The sequence below is a fragment of the Lissotriton helveticus genome, chromosome 2_1 (genome assembly GCF_964261635.1).
Source record: "Lissotriton helveticus chromosome 2_1, aLisHel1.1, whole genome shotgun sequence".
Taxonomy (NCBI): Eukaryota; Metazoa; Chordata; class Amphibia; order Caudata; family Salamandridae; genus Lissotriton; species Lissotriton helveticus.
In genome coordinates this window covers 1,166,043,726-1,166,056,853 of record NC_136059.1, presented here as the reverse complement: position 1 = coordinate 1,166,056,853, position 13,128 = coordinate 1,166,043,726, and positions in this window count along the sequence as shown.

The window sequence follows — 13,128 nt, the reverse complement described above, 5'->3', positions numbered from 1 at the left end:
AATTAAAAGCCTTATGAACATTTACCTGTCGAGGGCCTCTCACTACAGGCAAACTTTGTTGATATATATATATATATATATATATATATATATATATATATATATATATATACACAGAGAGAGAGAGAGAGAGAGAGAGAGAGAGAGAGAGCGAGAGAGAGAGGCAAGCGTGTTTTGTTCTGCCTTCTGCAGAGAAAAGGTACTCAAAGATATGTTGAGTGTAAACTGTGTGGGAAACAAGCTTCTGAAGGTACTGTAAAACAGTACAGTTAAGTCACATCATCAATGTGGAAAGCACATCAAGAGAAACCACAAACTTCAGTAAGTGAGTGAGTGAATGCATGAGTGTGTCAGTGTATGTGTCAGTTAATCTTAGGATGTGTCATGATATGTATAAATGAGTGCGTGAATGTGTTACTGAATGGTTGGTGTTTTGTAGGTGTTCTAGTGAATGTATCAGTCACTCTCAGAATGTCTCAGTGTGTGTATAAGTGAGTGGCTGAATGAGTGAGTGAATGCATCAGTATGTGCCTGTGTGTGGTAGTGTATACTTTAATGAGTACTTGGGTGTGTTAATGTATGCATCAGTGTTTAACTGTGTGTCTCTATGAAGATGTCAGTGTGTGCCCAGAAATAAGAAAATGTTACATTTTTGGAAAAATACATTTCAAAGAACTGTGTATAATACAAAAACAATAACATAAAACTAGAAATGTTATGAAAAAATCCAGTAGAAAGAATTGAAAAATACAAACAAGTAAAAATCACAACAAAATACAAACAGCAATTATAAATATATTTCAATCACATAATTAAACAACATTTATAATCTACATACAACTATTATAACTCTGTTTAACAATATACACATATATTACAACCATTGTAACACTAACTATTATAACATATTGAAAACATTTTAAATGTAACTCAATCATAAAACTAAAATCTTCACCCCTAGTGCTTTCTCCTAAACTACACTTACGATTTTATGAAAACTACACCTAAAACAGACACTTTCATCCTATGGAGTGTTTTGTTGTACCTTCAGGAGACAAAAAACCCACTGGCAGATATATTGAATGTAACTTCTGTAAGAAACAGCTTTCCTGAGGTAACCTCAATGTGGTAGCACATCAACAGCAAACTTGAACATGAATATTTAAAAATCCTGTAGCAGAATAAGACATCTTCTACTGACTCAAGAGGATCATCAACTACACCCAACCAACCTTCTGCAAATACCACCATTACAGAAACATGCACAGAGTTTAGAAATTGGTTGTTCACTGTTGTAAATGCTAACATCTTGTTTAAAAAGAAAATGATGACCTTATCACCATGTTGGAGAACATGAAGGGACACTGTTCTTAATTCCTTTTTGTTTCTTTTGTTGTAAAAGCACAAACATATTTGCTAATGTTATAGTTGTTAAAGACACTAGAAGTTCATCAAGTGATGGAAAAGCAAGAAGATGTACAATCAGCCAACAATCTCTGAAAATTAAAATTTCATCAACCAGGATTAAAGTCCAAATAATGTTTGTCCCAAGATGTTATTTGAAAATATTAAGATTATTTTCTTGTTCAAGAAACAGAAGTTTCCTGTTTTTTATGTTTCACCTTCTTTCTCACTATTACTATTAACACAAAGACATACTTAGGTACCTACATTACTTCAATACATAATTTTTTGGATCTGTTATAAAAAAGAGAAAACATGAACTTAAGTTAATGTTAACCAGTATAGATTTACATAATAAACGTTTACTTTCTGCAATATAATTAGCCTAGTTAATAAAGAAACATTACAGAGCGGCAAATCTCTAAAGCTATTACATACGTATCATAAAAATTTCATTTGTGCTTTTTTTCTGCTCTTAAGTGTCATACCAGTACGCTATAAACGACGCACTGTATGAAGTTTCATTGTTGAAGAGCGGGGTAAAATAATCACATAGATTGTAGAAAAAAAACGGAGTTGCAGAGTATAACACTCTAAATATATCATAATTTGCATGCTCTCACTACAAACCATTAAAAATGTATTTCACTTCTACTTACTCAACTGCTAAAAAAAAACATACTATCATATTAAAGTAGTCCATTTATGAAAATAGATGTAACATATATCCATGTGTAAAAGCCCGTTTCCAAGACATTACCCGTACCAGGCTGAATGATGTCTTACTGACTTATAATCGATACAGTACAAACATAGTAAACCACTTTTTAAAGACAAATCATTTTTAGAACTTTGGTTGAAAAAACAAAAGGTATACATTTGGAAGCTTGAAAGGTAGTTTATGTTTAAATGTCAGGTTGCTGTTATTATATTCTGTTCATCCACTCAGAGGTTTTATGTACACAGTGTAGTGACCTGAACTTATATGTAGTCCTTCATGAAAAATTATAGCTACCTTTGAGTACGCTCTTCGAGAAATTGAAATGTGTCCAGCTTTAAAGTTTGAAATTTCAGTTTCTGTTTTTGATCAATCTACCTTACATTGTTGAAGCATCGCAATATTGTAATTACCACCTCTGTGTATCGGCCATACAATTTGGGCAGGTCATGTTCTGGTTTGCATTTCTTATCAGGTTGTCAAATGGTACAGCTTTTGAATCCAGTAATGTTATATAGATGAACCTTTCAGTATTTATATTAGTTGCAATTGTAAAAGAGCAATCCACACAATTATGATTTCGTTTGTAACTTAGACCTGTTAACACTTCAATATTCGCTTCTAAAAGTTCAAAGATAACCATAATAAACTCTTGTGTGTCTTGTTGAAAGGTCTGAGAAAATTGTACAGATCAAGTGATTGTGTCCACTGTATGTTAAATTCCAGAAGCATAATGTAGTACAATTCTACAACTACATAAACGTTGCAGCAAATTATACTGTTCTGAGCAGAACCTGCTGTCCCCTTTATGCTAAATTGCAGCTACTAGATGTGGCAAATGAAAGGATACATTCAGAACTGCATTAGCATAGCAGTTGATACCATTTGTATTTTCCAACAGAAAGGCTACGATTTCTCTTTCATTTTGCTCTTTTTTTATCTTCCTATCCTCATCTCTATCTTTCGTTTGCTTCTTTTCCAGAACATCCATCGACTGCTTACTAAGTTTCCATTCAGGACAGATTGTCTATTTCACATAAATGGGATACTGTCCTAAGGGAGGAGCATATACACTTCTCAACCGATTATACTCTACAATACAAACAGTGTCAGCACTAACCTTGTGTTCATCAAAATCAAGTAAAAACAAACCGGACAATTTTCCAACTCATGACAATTTAACATATGACATACCTTCTTTGAATGCACTATTACCAATGTTAATAAAAGCTGCATCTACACTGATGTTTGTGGATAGTTACTGCATATGCAGAGAGAATGAGAACTGGTGCTGCCTCGCATATAAGTTTTTGACAAGCAAAAACAGTACGTCACACCGGATACTCTGCTTCAAGCCATCAATCTATAAATGAAACTTTTGCCGGAAAATTTCCCTACAAGCGTCAGGCTTCATATACCATAGTAAAACTACATCTTCCAGAAAGCTCAGCGGGAGATGTGGGTTGTGCACTGTCCCATACTGCTTTAGGAGTGGTCAGGTGATTGGGAGGTTCTTAAGCCTTCAGCTGCTGTGCCTTCAGCTGCTTGGCTTTCCTCGTTTGTAACTTGCCTTGCTCCCTGGTTGGATTACTTCACCTAAAATCCTGTTCCTGCATTCCCACTAGCGAGTTGCCAGATCTTACTGCTCGAAGTATTGGACTTTCTGTTTTTAGGCATCATTTAGCACGAGGTCTAACTGTGCTCATTTCCATGTTTAACAGCTGCCTTCGCTTTCCTTTGGTAATTATCTAGCGCGTTAACACGCGATAACCCCTAACATAGCGCTCTACTTTTAATACCACACAAGCAGCTTTCTTTTTTTTATTAACTCGTTAGAAAATGTTAAATCCTTTTTTATTTTTTGCCAGCTCTGATACAGATCGAGCAGCCTTTTCCTGTGTGTGACAATGCGAGGATGCGTTGAATCTTTTTACGCTGCCTTCACCTGCGGGGGACGCCCCGCCTTTACTTTCTTCATGCTGTAAACTTCAGTGGAAAACGCGCTACTTCCCCCCACGTTAATTGCCTTTCCCAAAGACCTTATCAGTGTGTGATCAGCCTACTCTTGATTAGCCGGAGCTCTTAATTCTTTCAGAATTTGACTCTGTTTGTTATTACTCCCTGGATCGACTGGAGTTTCTTCCTAAACTGCATTTGGAATAAAGGAGCAGACATATGCTCTCAGATTTTGTCTGTTATTTTATAAAGCTGGATTAACAAAGACTATTACCCCAGCCTGGTTCGTTGTGCTATTTTTAAGAGACCATCTTCTTGGATACCTACCAGCCTTGATTCAAGTAAGTGTGGAATAGTGCACAATCCAGTTGCTAGCTTAAGCCTTGAGTGTGCTGTATGTTTCCCAGATTTTAAGTACTTTACTTACCTATGTTTGTTTCTTTGTACATAAAAATCCCACATCTTACTGAACTTGACCTTCTCCCTGTTGGCTGCGTTGGGACTTCTCTGGTGGTCCTTTTTGGTCCCTTCATTTTTTGGGGATAATTTTATTCCTCTAGTGTGTTCTGCTTAGGCACTGGGGAAGCTATATCTCTGGGAAAGGGAGAGGCTCCTTCTTCGCTCCCGGGGAACGGGCTCTTCTACCTGAGGAACCTGTCTCAGCCCGACAGAAAGCCATGCCCACGATATTTATTCCCCCTGAGTGAGGACAGAAGGGTTTCTGTCGCAAGTTGTCATGGATGAGGCCATGTCCTCTGAAAACACTGAGACCACTATGAGGGAATTAGCGGCAGCGGTAGTTAATCTTCAAACCAAATTTAAGTTAGTCAGAGGGGAAAACCAACGTCTTGTCTCTGAGATTAATGTGTTAAAGACACAAAAACAATTAGAGGTCAGATTGACGGTCACTAACCCTAAACATAAACGTAGCTACATATAACCCGCTCATTTCCAGGTCCCTGCCCCCTCCTCTGTCTCTGCTACCATAGGGTCCACTCCTTTACCAGTTAAAGTCACTGTAGTTACCCCTCCCCAGACACCTCTTGCAATGCCCGAAAGATTTAGCGGAGATAGTAACAAATATGGGGTGTTCATGAATCAGTGTCACCTTCAATTCCTATGCCGAGCTGCCTCGTTCCCAGATGATGCAGCAAAGGTTGCCTTCATAATTTCGTATCTAAGTGGTAACGCTGCACTCTGGGCGGTGCCTCTTGTCGAAAATTATGACCCCATTTTAAACGATTTGGTTCTGTTTAAGGATAGGATGAGGAGTCTTTTTGCAAGGCATTCCTAAACGCAGGCCAGCGACAATGAGCTATTAAACCTCAAACAAGGGTCAATGGATTTACTAACTTATATCACCACCTTTAATCGTTTAGTTACTGAGACACACTGGCCTGAGGATAAGAGAGCCTCCTTGTTTATAGGGGACTTAAAGATGAACTCAAAGACATTCTCTCTCAGATTGTTGACCCCCTGAAGACTGCTCTGCATTCATGGATCTAGAAGGTGAAGTTAGATCACCGCCTATGTGAAACAAAAGGGGAAAAGACTAAAGGAGAATACTCTTGTTTGTGTATGGCTAGAAGTGAGAAAAAAGAGGCAAGGGACAACAGCGAACCCATGCATATAGGAGGGATTAAAGGACCGCTGTTCAGTGAAGAGAAAGAAAAATGCAGAAAACTGAACCTCTGTCTGTATTGTGGTAAGGGAGGCCAGTTTGCTAAAGAGTGTCCAGTCAAACCTAAGACGGCCTGAGAATATCCACAGGTCGAACAGGTATGGCGGTGCAGTCGGAAAACTAACTGACTTGGGGAGTACCGAGGTCGCTCCTCCAAGTCCTCCAGATTCAAAAGCCTCTAAAGTTCTGGCTAATACCTTGGCTCCTGTGCCCAAACCTTTCTCTATCAAAGTGCTGTTCCTTCTGTCATCATCAGCTTAGACAAAACCTGTCTATTTTACTTGATTATGGCGCAACTGGTAACTTTTTGGATATAGCAGTCGCTAGGGCTCTGGGACTAGAATTCATGCCAAAAAGACACCCTGAAAAAGTAAGGGCAGTGGATGGATCAGAGTTGACATCTGGCATGATAACGTACCAAACCGCTGACATTATATGATGTGTGATAATGGTCATTCGGAGGTCATTACATTTGACTTGATTGATACCCTCAACTTTGGAGCATTCTTGGAGTCCCATGGCTCCAATGTCATAATCCACAAATAGATTGGGTCTCTAGGAGGGTAACGTTACGCTTGCCCTATTGTATGACGCATTGCTATCAAGAAATCACCCACTGGCATACTCCTTCGTGTTGTGCTCTTACTATGACAGACTCCTCTCTGCTGCCTGCCACATATAAGGAGTTTTCAGATGTCTTTGACGAAGTCAAAGCAATAGCCTTGCCACCCCACAGGTCCTATGATTGCAGGATTGATTTGATACCTGGCGCAGATCTGCCTGTTAGTAGGGTGTATTCCCTCACGGAACCAGAGACAAAGTATTTGTCTGAATATCTACAAGTTATGTTAAAAAAGGGTTCATAGGACACTCGACCTCCCCTGTACCCTCCCCTATCTTTTTTATCCCTAAGAAGGAAGGAGGCTTGAGAGCATGCCTGGATTACCGCGCCCTAAACAAGGTGACCATTATGAAGAAATACCCTCTTCCTCTCATCTCCAACCTCTTGGATCGGGTTAGAAAGGCCACTATTTTGACAAAACTTGATCTGAGAGGAGCCTACCATTTGATCAGAGTCAGAGAGGGAGATGAGTGGAAGGTGGCTTTCCGCACCAAGTTTGTGTTATGCCGTTTGATCTGAGTAACGCTCCTGCGGCTTTTCAGTTCTTCATAAACGAGATCTTGAGAGAATACTTGGACGTCTTCATCATCTTCTATATAGACCACATCCTAATTTATTCCCAGAATGAGAAAGAACATGGGGAACATGTGAGTTTGATATTGCGTCGGTTGCAAGAGAACCACCTTTTTGCCAAACTGGATAAATGTCTCTTCCATACCCGCCAAGTAGCCTGTCTGGGATTTGTCGTCTCCCCAGAAGGTATACACATGGATACTGCCAAGGTACCTGCTATTACCAAGTGGACTAGTCCTACCACTGTAAAAGAGGTGCAATCTTTCTTAGGATTTGCAAACTTCTACAGGAGGTTCATCAGTCATTTCTCTGAACTCATCACTCCAATAACTACACACCTGAAGAAAGGAGTGGTGTTTGAATGGGATCAAGCTGCCAAAACGGCTTTCTAAGCCTTAAAGACCAGCTTTACCTCTGCATACCATTATTAAACATGCAGATGAAGCAGATGCCTCTCAATATGCAGTAGGTGGGGTATTATCACAACGGGACCATAGCATAGGTACTCTCCACCCTGTAGCCTATTTCTTTAAGACCCTGTCACCAGCAGAACAAAACTACACCATCGGGGAGAGAGAACTTTTGGCCATTAAAAGGGTATTTCAGGAATGGCTTCATTATCTTTTAGGGTCCCCGCATCTATTCCGATCACTGGAACCTTCAGTATTTCAGAACAGCCAGAGCTCTTGCACCTAGGCAGATGAGATGGGTATCCTTTTTTTGCGGATATGATTTTGTCATCCATTTCCACCCTGGAGTAAAACAAGGAAAGGCAGATGCCTTGTCTTGGCTGGGGAAAGAACATAAAAACTCTGTGGAGGTACCCGTGCCTATCATCCCTGAACACAAGATCATGACGTGGGAGACAGTAGTGGTGCAGAATCTGACACCTTTTTCTCAATCCTCGAACAAGCCTTGGCTTCTCTGGACCGGGAAGAGTGGTTTACAGATCCCCGCCCAACAATAACAAACAACCTCTTTTTCCATGACAACCGATTGTTTCTCCCCACGATGGAAACACTGGCTTTGATTATGAAGTGGTGTCATGCATTACCCTTGGCAAGACACCCTGGAGTAGCAAAGAAAATCCAAACCTGTCAGAGGTGGTTCTGGTGGAAAGGCATGACTCAAGAGATCACTGAATATGTCAAAGCATGTCCTACTTGTGCCAGACAAAAGACCTTGCACTGTGCTCCTGCCGGACTGCTGCAACCATTACCTGTACCCAACAGCCCTTGGTCATCCATTAGCATGGACTTCATCACAGACCTACCAACAACTCAAGGGTATCCCACTATATTAGTGGTAGTAGACATGCTGTCCAAAATGGCTCATTTCATTCTCCTCAAGAAATTGCCTTCAGCCATAGAACTCAAGGAGGCATTTATCCAAATCGTTGTCCGCCTTCATGGATTGCCCACTGTGATTGTATCAGATAGAGGCCCCCAGTTTATTTCCAAGTTCTGGAAAGGCCTATGTAAGGCCCTCCACATAGATCATCGTCTCTCTACGACCTATCATCTGCAAACGGATGGCCAAACAGAGAGAACAAAACAGACTCTAGAGCAGTTCATAAGATGCTTAATTAGCACCATCACAGGCGATTGGGTTCAAGCCCTACCCTTGGCCGAGTTCACATATAATAACACCACTCACTCAGCTTCCAAGATATCACCCTTTTTCTGTACTACAGGATATCATCCCAAATTTCTCCCTTTGGAACTAGCCCCTTCTGTTTCCCACACACCAGCCATTACAGACCATCATGCACACCTCATGTCAATTTGGGAACAGGCTAGACATGAATTACTTGAAGCCAAAGAGAACATGAAGGACCAAGCTGACAAACACAGACACCCTGCTCCTAGTTACAAAGAGGGAGATCAGGTTTGGTTAGCCACCAGGAATCTCTGGCTAGCCGGGCCACGCAAGCTATAGCCTAGATATATAGGTCCATTTACCATCACTCAGTTTATCAATCCTTTAGCAACAAAATTAGAACTCCCACCAGAAATGCAAATACACCCTGTTTTTCATACTTCCCTATTAAAACCATACACACCTCCCTCATGTCCCAAACCTCCGCCTCCTCCTGTTAATATAGAAGGAGAGTTGGAGTATGAAGTCAGACGTATTGTTGATTCACGCAGACATAGGGGTAGATTACAGTATCTGATAGATTGGGTGGGATATCCCCCGGAGGACAGAACATGGGAACCCACTGAAAACATGCATGCGCCTTTGCTGGTCAGACGTTTCCATGCCCTACATCCCTCCAAACCCAGACCTGTGAGTAGGCCTTTAGGGGGGAGAAATGTTAGGCGTCAGGCTTCATGTACCATAGTAAAACTACATCTCCCAGAAAGCTCAGCGGGAGATGTGGGTTGTGCTCTGTCCCATACTGCTTTAGGAGTGGTCAGGTGATTGGGAGGTTCTTAAGCCTTCAGCTGCTGTGCCTCAGTCCTTGGCTTTCCTCGTATGTACCTTGCCTTGCTCCCTGGTTGAATTACTTCACCTAAAATCCTGTTCCTGAATTCCCACTTGCGAGTTGCTGGAGCTTACTGCTCGAAGTATTGGACTTTCTGTTTTCAGGCATCATTTAGCGCGAGGTCGTGCTGCTGACCCCAGCTGGGCCTATTTCCGTGTTTACCTGCCTTTGCTTTCCTTTGGTAATTATCCAGTGCGTTAACACGCGATAACCCCTAACATAGCTCTCTCCTTTTAATACCGGACGAGCAGCTTTCCTTTTTTTATTAACTCGTGAGAAAGTGTTAAATCCTTTTTATTTTTTGCCGGTTCTGATACAGATCGAGCAGCCTTTTCTTGTGTGCGACAACGAGAGGATGCGTTGAATCTTTTCACCTGCCTTCACCTGCGGGGGACAGCCTGCCTTTCATTTTTGCCCAAAGCAAGGGTGTGTTTAATTTTTTCATGCTGTAGTCTTCCAAGGAAAACGTGCTACTTCCCCCATGTTAATTGCCTTTCTCAAGGACTTTATCAGCGTGTGATCTGCCTACCCTTGATTACTGGTCGATTATACGCTGGGTAAGCGCCGGAGTGCTTAATTCTTTTGGAATTTCACTTTGTTTGTTATTACTCCCTGGATCGACTGGAGTTACTTCCTGAACTGCATTTGGAATAAAAGAGCAGACGTATGCTCTCGGATTTTGCCTGTTATTTATAAAGCTGGATTAACAAAGACTATTACCCCAGCCTGGTTCATTTTGTTGTTTTCAAGAGACCATCTTCTTGGATACCTACCAGCCTTGATTCAAGTAAGTGTGGAATAGTGCACAATCTAGTTGTTAGCTTAAGCCTTGAGTGTGCTAGTTCTGTTTCCCAGATTTGAAGTACTTTACTTACCTATGTTTGTTTTTATGTAATTTCTAACATAGAAATCCCACATCTTACTGGACTTGACCTTCTCCCTGTTGGCTGCATTGGGACTTCTCAGGTGGTCCTTTTTGGTCCCTTAATTTTTTGGGGATATTTGTATTCCTCTAGTGTGTTCTGCTTGGGCACTGGGGAAGCTATATCTCTGGTAAAGGGAGGGGTCCTTCTTCGCTCCCGGGGAACGTGCTCTTCTGCCTGGGCAACCTGTCTCAGCCCGACATACAAACATGTAAAAACTTTTCTGGTTCAGCAGTCAGTAGTCCTAGAAACAGATTTTTTTAAAGAATACAATTTTGCTTGCAGATCTTCAGTCAAGAGTATTGTTAATCCCTGGTGTTCCATTTTGTCAATATCAGTTAGTTCAAAAGTATCCTTTTTTCCAGTTTCATTAATTCTTCATTGAAATTACTGCACTCTTGAAGTGTAGGAATTAAACACAGTATTGATTTTCCATCTTCAATTAAATTGAACATGAGCTGTGCTGGTGTATTCTTACATGAGAATTCTTTTTGATAAGTCGACTTACTCTTACCTTCCTTGGTAAGAACTCCAACTCTAATATTCTTTAGAATATTTCCATATACCTCATCGGATGGTGATGCATATTTTTAAATAGCTCCTTGTATTGGAAATTCATCCATATATTTACATTTGCAATACTTCCTAAGGAATTACGTTTTTTGTTCATGGGAAAAGGTCTTGAAAACAGGTTCTCCTTTTACAGGGGTTAGCTGCAGGAGGTCACCAACATTTATTAAATGCTTTCTTCCGAAGAAAACAGTGTTACATTTGTTGATGAATAAAAAATAAACATTAAATTTGAGACCATGCTCACCTCATCAATGTTTAAAAGTTTCCTTTTCTTCAAAACTATTGCCAGCTCATGACATGCTTCACCAGATAACTTTTGGTATTCCAGTTTATTGTCATGTTCCACAGGTAGCATTGGTAGTCGATGTAGTGTAATTCCTTCAATATTGTGTGCAGCTAATCCTGTTGGTGCTGTCAATACACACAACAAATATGATTCTGTTATCTTCTGTTGGTAAGCAGTCAGCACTTTAATGAAAAAGGTTTTCCCAGTGCCAACTTGACCACTAATGTACAACATAATTGGTTTAAAGGAAGAGCAATTGCATTGTTTCTTGTTGTAGAGAAATCCATGTTCTACTTTCTCTTATACTTCTATATAAATGTCTTTCTGTTCATTTTTAACAGTTCCAGATCTTCAGTTTCCTGTCTAGCTTGTTCAATTCCAGTTTCCACCCCATTCATTACTATTGCAGCTTCATTTTGAATAATAGGTGCTCCAAGAGGATCTTTTCTAAGTGGTGCAGAACTTTGACTGCTTTGTGAAATAATTTTGGAACACTGAACACTGAATACTGTCTTTCAAAGCATTAAATGAATCTTCATAGCAATCATAGCCTTCAAGTAATTCAGATTGTGCACGCCAAGGTTTGAAAAATTGAAGAAGTGCCAAATAGTAAAACTCTCTTTTCTCTTTAGTGTGGCAACTAAGTTACCTGTAGTTAATCGGATTTCCTTGTGCATGTTTCACTAAACAACCATTACATCCGAGAACAGCAAATTTGCCTTCTTATATGTTTTCTTTTACATTGCTTCTGTATCTGTAGTACTGACACATTTCATACAGGCACATGTTTTCCAAGTGTAACACTTCATCTTGGGTAGTATGTATCGAACATGTTAGTTGTCTGTACTTTCTTGGACAACTCTGCTAGATACTGATTTTCCTGAAAAGACTTTAACACTCAATTTGTGGACTTGTAAGGCCTAAACTTACTAAAACTATTTCCCTAGTCATGGAGTACAAACTTGCCATGCTCAACCTATCCATAGCGTTCCTAAGAACCAATCTCTCTATGCGACATTTTTTAACTGAAGCAGTACGACTTTTTTTGTTAGACTCTTTTCTGCACTAATCTCTTACCACATCTCTTTCATCTCAGTCCTTTCTGATTTTGTAATGTATGAAGTGACATATCAAGCAACAGCAATAGAGCTGTCTGCAACAAATTGTAGGCCCATATTTGCATCGCACATTTTAGGATGACTGCGTTGTAATCATTAATGTATTTGGACGCCTCTGTTCTTCTCAGATTATATGTGTTTTTAAATGACTTTCGCATTATTGTATGTCTGTTAGACTTGGCACATTTTCCCAAAATTCATTGCTTTTCACCCCCCTGTTTTAGGATATCTCCCCCATGGTAGAAAACTGTATAGGCATGTGTGGTGTGAGACGCCATGTTAAATGTAATGCAATGGTGTGCACTTGTTAACCCCCCATTGTAGAAATGTACCCTGGTAACATGCTGCATTCAAAATGGATGCCATGGCTGTGTGCTTTGTGCCGCCTGCCTGCAGTAGGTTGGCGGTCTAGTGTTCTTTTGCCATTGCAGAAATGTCACTTTTAAAATGGACGCCATTTCTGTCTGCTTGTGCCGCCTGACTGTGGTGGGTTAGCGGTCTAGTGTTTGAAGTGACACGGTGCTCTATACTCCCCACGGTGACAGTTGAGGATGGAACTGCCAGGGACCTTCTAGAAGCTTCCAGCCTTTCTGGTATTTGTAGAGCAGTAGAGATGCCATGTGCTCAGTCAGAGAGTGAACTTGAGAGTGAGGGGACCTTCTGCCAGGGGGAGCTGCCGCATGGGCCTGTGTGCTGGCTCCTGAGCCCATCTGTACCCCTCCACTGTCCACAGGGCTAGTGAGAGCCCGCTGCTGGAGTTCAGGCTGCTGTACCAGGAGGAGTGCC